We start from the raw sequence: 10,356 nt of genomic DNA, 5'->3' as shown, positions 1-10,356 counted from the left end.
TCAGTTGGTTTCAGATTTTCAGCTTGGATGGAGTGGAACAGATGGTATGGTACTTTATGTCAAGTTTGGGCTGACTTAAGCCAATTTATTTAGCTACAAGTGAAGTGTGAAGTGACATTAAGCCGAAGTGTATTTTCTTGTAAGTACATGAATGCAGTTGTCACTACTTTCTGCACCATATTTAGGCCTATTGTATTTTGGGATCCCTATGGATCAGTTGAATTTTGTAATGCTACGTATTATCTGCAGATGGCGCACTAAAACAAATGTGCAAGGCCCTATGGCCTGGTCATGGCTAGAATGATCCAGTTTTTGTCAAATGAAAGTCAGAATTTAATTTTCGTAGCAGATTAGACGAATTTACGCAGCAGGTTAAGATAATTGGGTTAAGGTTAGAAAAATAGTTAGGGTTAGCAAAAACGCAACAAAAAAAATGCCCCTTTTGGCATTCATTTGACAAAAGCTGGATCTCTTCTAGCCATTACCCTATGTAACAGCTCAATTATCACCCACCCTTCCAGTATCCCCGACACGCCCAGCGCACTCATGCCTTTATTTTCACAACAGCACGTGGCACTATGAGCCATTATATGGGTGATCACAGGTGGTTTCATTTCACTTCTGTATCCAATACCCAGCAATAGAAGTACATTTCAGAAGTCTTCTTTTCAGACCCAGAGGCTTTTCATCACACTGACAACATAGTAGCGCGAATTGCTCTCAGAGAAGGCTGCGATACCTGTGAGCAGAAAGAACGGACATTGAAAACCTAATTTTTCTGTATTTTTGGAGGCGATTTGCGCGCAAGGGGTGTAGTGTTTCTGGTCCTGCGCTCTTTTAGCACTGTCTGTGAGTTTAGTGCTGTCTGTCTACGAGTTTTTGACTTGTGATAGGCTATTCATCGGGAGAGCCCCGGTGTTGGATCTGCCGGTGTACGGACACAATTCGACTATCACTGATTTATTGACCAACTGCATTGATTTAGGTAAGTGTAATAGGCTACTTTCTGTATGTCTCCCATTACCGGTCAATTCACACTAGTCTATAGGCTAGGAAACATTTGATTCAATTAGGCCTCAATTCACTTTATATAGAGAAACGATAAGAAATAATGTATCCGAATGTATGCAATTTATGCTGGCCTATACCTATAAACATTAGATACAAGTGTGCTTGTTGACGCTGTCAAATTGTCTGTAAACCTTGGTTTGTGTAATTATTCACTTGATTGCTAATTTTAAGGCTCCGTTAACACAGGCAGCCCATTTCTGATATTTTGTCCAATCAATGATCTGATTGATTTTCGGGACTGAAAAATGCTTCAGTGCAAACTTAAATGCCTTAACCCAGACTGAAAGTGTGTAGAACAATATAGTTGGCATATAATATTTTTAAGAACTAGAAATCACCAAAATAAAATCTAGACAGTCGAGATGAAAATTCCCTAATGATGAATTTAGGAGTATTTTTGACAGGGCATGCCGTGTACATGCCCAGGGGCCCCCATTGGAGTCCCCATTGGTTTTGTTATGTTTGAGCATAAGAACACAGAAATAGCAATGACAAAATATGTAGAGTTGCAGGAAATTTTCTGAAAAACGGCCAATTCTTCTCTCTGCTGGACTGATTTAAAAAAATATATTTAAAAACCAAACTCGCATCCCCCTTCCAGTCTGCGACCATTGCCACGATTGTAAAAAAAAAAAAAAAAACACGCTAACACTGGTAGATTTAATTATTGGGCATTTTGAATGGGTGGGAAAAAGCTGGAAGTGTTTCCCAGGACCGTTGCTCTCAACCCAAGCCCCACTCAAACCCCCTGCCCCATCCCCCCTCCCTGCTGTTTGCACTGTACCTGTAAATCTCCATTGTGTTTGTTCTCTGCAACCTTTCATGTGCTTGCTGCCCCTAACTCCCCCCCCCTCTTGTTTTCAATTGTGTCTATTTCCTGATGGTTCTGCTGTTCTTAGTGTGCAGGGCCATGGCACAAACAGTTCACAGAATAACAGTCCAGGGACAAAACAGACCACAGTAATTTTGGACAAGTAGTAGCCTACATTTTTGGAGAATGTAGGACAGTAGCCATCTCATTTAGCTGCTGTGGAAACATTATATATATATATATATATATATATATATATTTGGCCATTTCTCTTGTTTTTCTTTATATGAACAACACGAATGATGTTTGCTATAGGCTCTTGTGTAGAGCTTTTCTCCTGACTCACAAGAAGCAACATGCATGAAGTTGCAGTTCTGGAGGAAGTTACATACAGATACAATCTGGTGGTGTTTGTATGATGAAAGCTTCACTGTTGCTTGTTCTCTTGTTTTGAGCATTGTGGTTTTCTCAGAGTGTCACTGGGTGACTGACTGGCACATGTTGACATCCTTTAAATACTTAGACATTTCTATTGAATTGAAACCTCAATTGCCATGTCTTTCGGTCTGTTTCTCCTTTCTTAGCATTTTCTTGTGCGTGTGTGAAACCACTGCCTGAGATGGCTTTAGACTTTGAATGAGCTGTGGAGACTTGTCGTTGCAACAGGATATTAAAAAAACAAATGTGCATGTGAACAACTTGACTAAGCAGTGGTACATTTTCCTGTGACTTCCTCGGTGGTTCAGAAGTCTTAAAATCAAAGTTTATTGGTCTCGTACACAGATTTGCAGACGTTATTGCAGGTGCAGCGAAATGCTGATGTTTCTAGCTCCAACAGTGCAGTAATATCTAGAAACGCATTAACAATACACACAGACCAATAAGAAATGAGGAATGTCAGAATGAGCATTGTCAGAGTCTGGGATAGCATTTTATCTACATACATACATACATACAGTTGAAGTCGGAAGTTGACATACACCTTAGCCAAATGCATTAAACTTAGTTTTTCACAATTCCTGACATTTTAATAATAGTAAAAATTCCCTGTCTTAGGGCAGTTAGGATCACCACTTTATTTTAAGAATGTGAAATGTCAGAATAATAGTAGAGGGATTGCTTTTATTTCTTTCATCACATCCCCAGTGGGTCAGAAGTTTACATACACTCAATTAGTATTTGGTAGCATTGCCTTTAAATTGTTTAACTTGGGTCAAACGTTTCTGTTAGGCCCATTCCTCCTGACAGAGCTGGTGTAATGGAGTCAGATTTGAAAGCCTCCTTGCTCGCACACGCTTTTTCTGTTCTGCACACAAATTTCTATAGGACTGAGGTCAGGGCTTTGTGATGGCCACTTCAATACCTTGACATTGTTGTCCTTAAGCCAATTTGCCACAACTTTGGAAGTATGCTTGGGGTCATTACCCATTTGCAACCAAGCTTTAACTTCCTGACTGATGTCTTGAGATGTTGCTTCAATATATCCACATAATTTTCCATCCTCATGATGCCATCTATTTTGTGAAGTGCACCAGTCCCTCCTACAGCAAAGCACCTCCACAACATGATGCTGCCACCCTGTGCTTCATGGTTGGGATGGTGTTCTTTGGCTTGCAAGTATCCCCATTTTCTTCCAAACGTAATGATGGTCATTATGGCCAAACAGTTCTATTTTTGTTTCATCCCAGAGGACATTTCTCCAAAAAGCACAATCTTTGTCCCCATGTGCAGTTGCAAACTGTTGTCTGGTTTATTTTATGGCGGTTTTGGAGCAGTGGCTTCTTCCTTGCTGAGCGGCTTTTCAGGTTTTGTCGATGTAGGACTCGTTTTACTGTGGATATAGATACTTTTGTACCTGTTTCCTCCAGCATCTTCACAAGGTCCTTTGCTTTTGTTCTGTGATTGATTTGCACTTTTCACACCAAAGTACGTTCATCTCTAGGAGACAGAACATGTCTCTTTCCGGAGCGGTATGATGGCTACGTGGTTCCCATGGTGTTTATACTTGCGTACTATTGTTTGTACAGATGAACGTGGTACCTTCAGGCATTTGGAAATTGCTCCCAAGGATGAACCAGACTAGTGGAGGTCTACAACTTTTTTTCTGAGGTCTTGGCTGATTTCTTTTGAGTTTCCCATGATGTCAAGCAAAGAGGCACTGAGCTTGAAGGTAGGCCTTGAAATGCATCCACAGACATGCCTCCAATTGACTCAAATGATGTCAGTTAGCCTATCAGAAGCTTCTAAAGCCATGACAATCATTTTCTGGAATTTTCCAAGCTGTTTAAAGGCAGTCAACTTAGTGTATGTGAACTTCTCACCCACTGGAATTGTGATTACATTGAATTATAAGTCTGTCTGTCTAAACAATTGTTGGGAAAATTACTTGTGTCATGCACAGAGTTGATGTCCTAACCAACTTGCCAAAACTATAGTTTGTTAACAAGATTTGTGGAGTGGTTGAAAAATATGTTTTAATGGCTCCAACTTAAGTGTATGTATTCTTCCGACTTCAACTGTACATACATACTACCGTTCAAAAGTTTGGGGTCCCTTATAAATGTCCTTGTTTTTGAAAGAAAAGCACCTTTTTTGTCCATTTTTAAAATAACATCAAATTGATCAGAAATACATGTAATACAATGTATTCATTGTTAATGTTATAAATTACTTTTGTAGCTGGAAATGCATACAGAGGCCCACTCCGAGAAGCTGTCCTTCTAGGCAGAGTTCCTTTGTCCAGTGTCTGTCTTCTTTTGCCCATCTTAATCTCTTTTTTTTGGGGGGGGGGGGGCAGCAGCAGCAGTCTGAGTTACGGCTTTTACTTTGCATCTCTGCCTTGGCCGCCTCTTCACTGTTGACGTTGAGACCGGTGTTTTGCGGGTACTATTTAATGAAGCTGCCAGGTGAGGCGTCTGTTTCTCAAACTAGACACTATAATGTACTTGTCCTCCTGCTCAATTGTGCACCGGAACCTCCCACTCCTCTTTCTATTCTGGTTTATGCTGTTTTGTGAAGGGAGTAGTACACAGCGTCGTACGAGATCTTCAGTTTCTTGACAATTTCTCACATGGAATAGCCTTCATTTCTCAGAACAAGAATAGACTGATGAGTTTCAGAAGAAATTTATTTGTTTCTGACCATTCTGAGCCTGTAATCGAACCTACAAATGCTGATGCTCCATATACTCAACTTTTCTAAAGAAGGCCAGTTTTATAGCTTTTTTAATCAGAACAATAGTTTTCAGCTATGCTACCAATTGCAAAATTGTTTTCGAATGATCAATTAGCCTTTTAAAATGATCAACTTGGATTAGCTAACAACGTGCCATTGGAACACAGGAGTGATGGTTGCTGACAATGGGCCTCTGTGCGCCTATGTAGATTTTCCATAATAAATCAGCCTTTTCCAGATACGGTAGTCATTTACAACATTAACAATATCTACACTGTATTTCTGATCAATTTGATGTTATTTTAATGGACAAAAGCACTTTTTTCTTTCAGAAACAAATACATTTCTAAGCTGAATTCATGGCCATGGATTCGATTATTTCAGCAACATCCGTTGCTGACTGGTGTATTCAAATCGAACACACAGCCATGCAATCTCCATAGTAAAACATTGGCAGTAGAATGGCCTGCACTGAAGTGCTCAGTGATGCAACGTGGCACTGTCATAGGGTGCAAACTTTCCAACAAGTCAGTTCGTCAATTTTCTGCCATACTAGAGCTCCCCTGGTCAAACTGTAAGTGCTGTTATTGTGAAATGTCTTGGGGCAACAATGGCTCAGCCGCAAAGTGGTAGGCCACACAAGCACACAAAACAGAACCGCTGAAGCACGTAAAAAAATAATATTTTGAACCTCTGGGGGCAGTACTTCATTTTTGGATGAAAAACGTTCCCGTTTTAAGCGCAATATTTTGTCACGAAAAGATGCTCGACTATGCATATAATTGACAGCTTTGGAAAGAAAACACTCTGACGTTTCCAAATCTGCAAAGATATTGTCTGTGAGTGCCCCAGAACTGATGCTACAGGTGAAACCAAGATGAAACTTCAAACAGGAAATGAGCATAATTTGAGGCGCTGTTTTCCATTGTCTCCTTATATGGCTGTGAATGCGACAGGAATGAGCTTAAACTTTCTGCCGTTTCCCCAAGGTGTCGGCAGCATTGTGACGTATTTGTAGGCATTACATTGGAAGATTGACCATAAGAGACTACATTTGCCAGGTGTCCCGCCTGGTGTCCTGCGTCGAAATTGGTGCGCAAACGCCAGGTGCAAGTATTTTTCCGTTTGATACAGAGGTGAAACCAGACATCCACGAATGATATATCATCGAAGAGATATGTGAAAAACACCTTGAGGATTGATTCTAAACAACGTTTGCCATGTTTCAGTCGATATTATGGAGTTAATTTGGAAAAAAGTACGGCGTTTTGATGACTGAATTATCATTTATTTTTATTTTTTTAAATTCACGATCCCGGAGGTTTTAACTACCAATTTCCAAACTGCCTCTGGAAGCAACATCCGCACGATAACTGTTCATCAAGAGCTTCATGAAATGGGTTTCCATGGCTGAGCAGCCGCATGCAAGCCTAAGATCACCATGCGCAATGCCAAGCGTCAGCTGGAGCTGTGTAAAGCTTGCCACCATTGGACTCTGGAGCAGTGGAAAAGTGTTCTCTGGAGTGATGAATACGCTTCACCATCTGGCAGTCAAGAGAACGTTACCTGTTTAGATATATAGTGACAACTGTAAGGTTTGGAGGTGGAATAATGGTCTGGGGCTGTTTTTCATGGTTCGGGCTATGCCCCTTAGTTCCAGTGAAGGGAAATCTTAATGCTACAGCATGCAATGGCGTTTCTGTGCTTCTAACTTTGTGGCAACAGTTTGGGGAAGGCCCTTTCCTGTTTCAGCATGACAATGCCACCATGCATAAAGTGAGGTCCATACAGAAATGGGTTATCAAGATCGGTGTGGAAGAACTTCACTGGCCTGCACATAGCCCTGACCTCAACCCCATCGAACACCTTTGGGCTGAATTGGAACGCCGACTGTGAGCAAGGCCTGGTCGCCCGACCTCATTAATGCTCTTGTGGCTGAATGGAAGCAAGTCCCCCCCTACTTATTTTCCACCATAATTTGCAAATAAATTCATAAAAAATCCTACAATGTGATTTTCTGGATTTTTTTTTTTCTTCTAATTTTGTCTGTCATAGTTGAAGTGTACCTATGATGAAAATTACAGGCCTCGCTCATATTTTTAAGTGGGAGAACTTGCACAATTGGTGGCTGACTAAATACTTTTTTGCCCCACTGTATAAGTAAATGTGTGTCCCAATACATTTGGTCCCTTTTAAAATGGAGGGACTATTTACAAAAACTGCTTTAGTTTCTAAACGGTTCACCTGATATGGATGAAAATATCCTCAAATGAAGGCTGACAGTCTGCACTTTAACTCCTTAGTCACTGTATAACTTCAAAGCTCTGGAGTACAGACTCAAAAAAAAAAAAAAAAAAAATGCTGTCCCAATAATTACTGAGAGCACTGTGTATGGACAGTATAAAAATAGAAAAGGTGTGTACAGCAGTAGTTAATATGATCCGTGAGGGGGGTCTGATTGCTGTAGGAAGTCAATCTGTATAGTGATAACACCAGTAACATGATGCTGGTGAGAGGGAGTGCGAAGTGGAGCCTGTGCACTCTGAAGCCACACAACTGACACAACCACGGCTACTGTACCAAGTACAGTAGTAACAATAGCTGCCAGATATGTGGCATGGTCGTTTTTAGGATGGTATATAAAGAACCTTGATAAAATAATGATGTCCCTTGCGTGGAAGGTTAAATTCATAATGATATTGAAATTCCAGAGATGTATTGGAGATATGTTAGGCTATATATAAACACTGTCAATTTTTCCTTTTAAGAGGGAGTAAGCTGCAGCTCACTATTAGATGGTAATATAAGTCTCACACAACATAGGAAGATCTTAGTCACTCATCTCCCTTCAGCAACACCCCATTCTTTTCTTATCTATTCTGTTATTGTTTGATATGTCCTCATCACCTTAGTGATGGCAATTTTACTTGATGAAGTCACTGCATGTGATTAGTGTTAGAATGTTGAGAATGTAATTCCTTTTTGACACAGGGAGAGGCTTTCCATGGCATTCTTCTCTCTATTCAATGGGTGTGTGTCAGGGTAGGCGGCAGGACGGGTGTCCATCAGCCACAGTCCTCCTCACGAAAGGGAGTGTGCTTAAACATTACAGGGCATCAGCAAGACAAGAACATTCACGAAGGCTATGGAAAGTTCACAGAGCTAAATTGCCACAAGCGAGAGATTTTCATGTGTGAATCATACCCAGACCATTCTGCTACAACCACAGCAGTGGATGTGTGTTTCTCTGCATTAAAGTTCAGCCAGAAGCAAGTTGAGATGAAGTACATCTGCAGATTGAATTATGCCATTCCCTCTGCATTAGCACAAAGTTCTGCTCCAATGAATGTTATCGCTGACTTCCAGGAAAAAGGCCTGTGTAAAACCTGGTTCTGTAGTAACCAGGGGGAAAGGTGAGGAGTGTGAGCTGAGCATGGTGCATAAACAGACATGTTCATATCCAGGCCTGGCATCTTCTCTGTGCTAGCCAACAAGACTCCTCTTTAAAGCACATCAATCAGAATAGAGAAACCCTGGCATAATTGTTTAGTGACGTGCACATGAAACCAAAGACTCACCCAAAGGTGTGTTAGCATTATCTTGCTATACTTAGTTCTGCTAAACTGTATATGATATCACAGACCTGTTTTAGCAGGACCCACACCCACTTTCACAATTACGTAGTTTTGAATGACGGTAAACAAAGAATTCACAGGGAGGGAGTACTTTAGACAAGTTGCATTGTGTCAAAGGTATGGCACTTGTGGTGGTGAATTGGCCTCCAGGTTACTCCCATCCCAAGCCCCAGACTCAGTGCCACCAGTGGACACTCCTGTATCTCTCTCTACCAAGTCGACAGCAGTGACCCTCTCCTGCCCCTGTGTGTTATGTTGTGTACTAGGAAGCGTTTCCATGTTGTGTATAGAAGAGGCTAGTCACGGAGTGTACAGTCAGTAACCCAGGTTTACCAGTGGCTAAAGCTAATTGATTTTAATCCACCTGTCTGTTGAACACTGCTGGCAACATGCATTGTGTTTGAGCAGTGAGGAACAGTCTGAAGGCCAACACCAAGATACTTGAGCTGTTCTACTCTGTCCTGTGTGTGTGTGTGTGTGTGTGTCTCCTACCTTTACCCTTAGGGGCTGCTCACTCAAAAACATGACAAGGGCCTTTTCATTTGAGTATGACTGTTTTAACTCTCAGATGGATCATTCCCCACTTGGAAACTGAATGCAGCCTTCAAGTCTGTCTGCAGTTGATTTCCACAGCCTTTATCAAACTCATTATTGCTTCGTTCACCTTTGACTCCAGATTTCACAACTGAAACTCTGGATGATACCGCATGTAAAGTGCTGATAAAATGTCCCTGGTATTTGGTAGGCAGGTGTAGCACAGCGGAAGTGAGAGGTAATTTGACTCGCTGGACCTACCAGTTTTCTATTTCCTACTGTAAGTACATTTACATTTTAGTCATTTAGCAGATTCTCTTATCCAGAGTGACTTACAGGACACACTGACAGATTTTTCACCTAGTCTGCTCAGGGATTCGAACGACCAATTAATCATGAACTTCTGTTTACCTGATGAGTGAAGACATGTGAGCCAGATGTATTACTTCGTTACTTTAATTCTTCCCTATAGTGTGGGTGCTTTTTATTGCACCGCCAATGCAGGGAGATGGCACCAGAATAAAATAATCCACACAGTTTTTTTTTAAACCTCTTAAAGCTGGTGTGAATTGGACTACTAACCCTTTTAGACATTGTTTTAGAGCTAGACTTCTGGGTTGTACCATTTGGATTTGTCTATTCCTTCGATATAAGTCTGTGTGATTAACAGGGGCTGAGCTAGAGTGGTGTTTGTGAGACTGGGGCAGATCCCGAAGGGGCCCGGGTTCAGGTCTATTTACAAAAACGTCTGTAGAGTAGGCTAGGGTATTTGGAAATTACCACAGTATGGTTTAATCTGTCATATCTATTTTTACTGAACAAAATATAAGCACAACATGCAACAGTTACAGTTTATAAGGGAATTGGTCAATTTAAATCAATTCATTAGGCCCTTATCTATGGATTTAACATGATTGGGAATACAGATATGCATCTGTTGGTCATATATACCTTAAAAAAAGGTAGGGGCGTGGATCAGAACTAGTCAGTATCTGGTGTGACCACCACTTGCCTCATGCAGCGCGACAAATCTCCTTCACATAGAGTTGATCAGGCTGTTGATTGTGGAATGTTGTCCCACTCCTCTTTAATGGCTGTGCGAAGTTGCTAGATATTGGTGGGAACTGGAAC

General features: G+C 41.1%; 1 protein-coding gene across 2 annotated transcripts in view; it reads left to right on the top strand.

Annotated features, from left to right (window-relative positions):
- Positions 1-542: 542 nt before the first annotated feature.
- The window catches only part of LOC139390022 (PDZ and LIM domain protein 2-like), a 59,201-nt gene continuing 49,387 nt past the window's right edge, over positions 543-10,356 (top strand). Inside the window, exon 1 of one of the 2 annotated variants that reach the window (XM_071137127.1) lies at positions 543-985. The gene's annotated coding sequence lies outside the window, so the exon portion shown is untranslated. The remainder of the gene's footprint in view (positions 986-10,356) is intronic. The other variant, XM_071137128.1, reaches the window with a different exon arrangement.

Source organism: Oncorhynchus clarkii, chromosome 30 (genome assembly GCF_045791955.1).
Source record: "Oncorhynchus clarkii lewisi isolate Uvic-CL-2024 chromosome 30, UVic_Ocla_1.0, whole genome shotgun sequence".
In the NCBI taxonomy this organism is placed as follows: Eukaryota; Metazoa; Chordata; class Actinopteri; order Salmoniformes; family Salmonidae; genus Oncorhynchus; species Oncorhynchus clarkii.
Note: the sequence above shows the minus strand (reverse complement) of the source record. Positions and strands in the feature narration are given on the sequence as shown.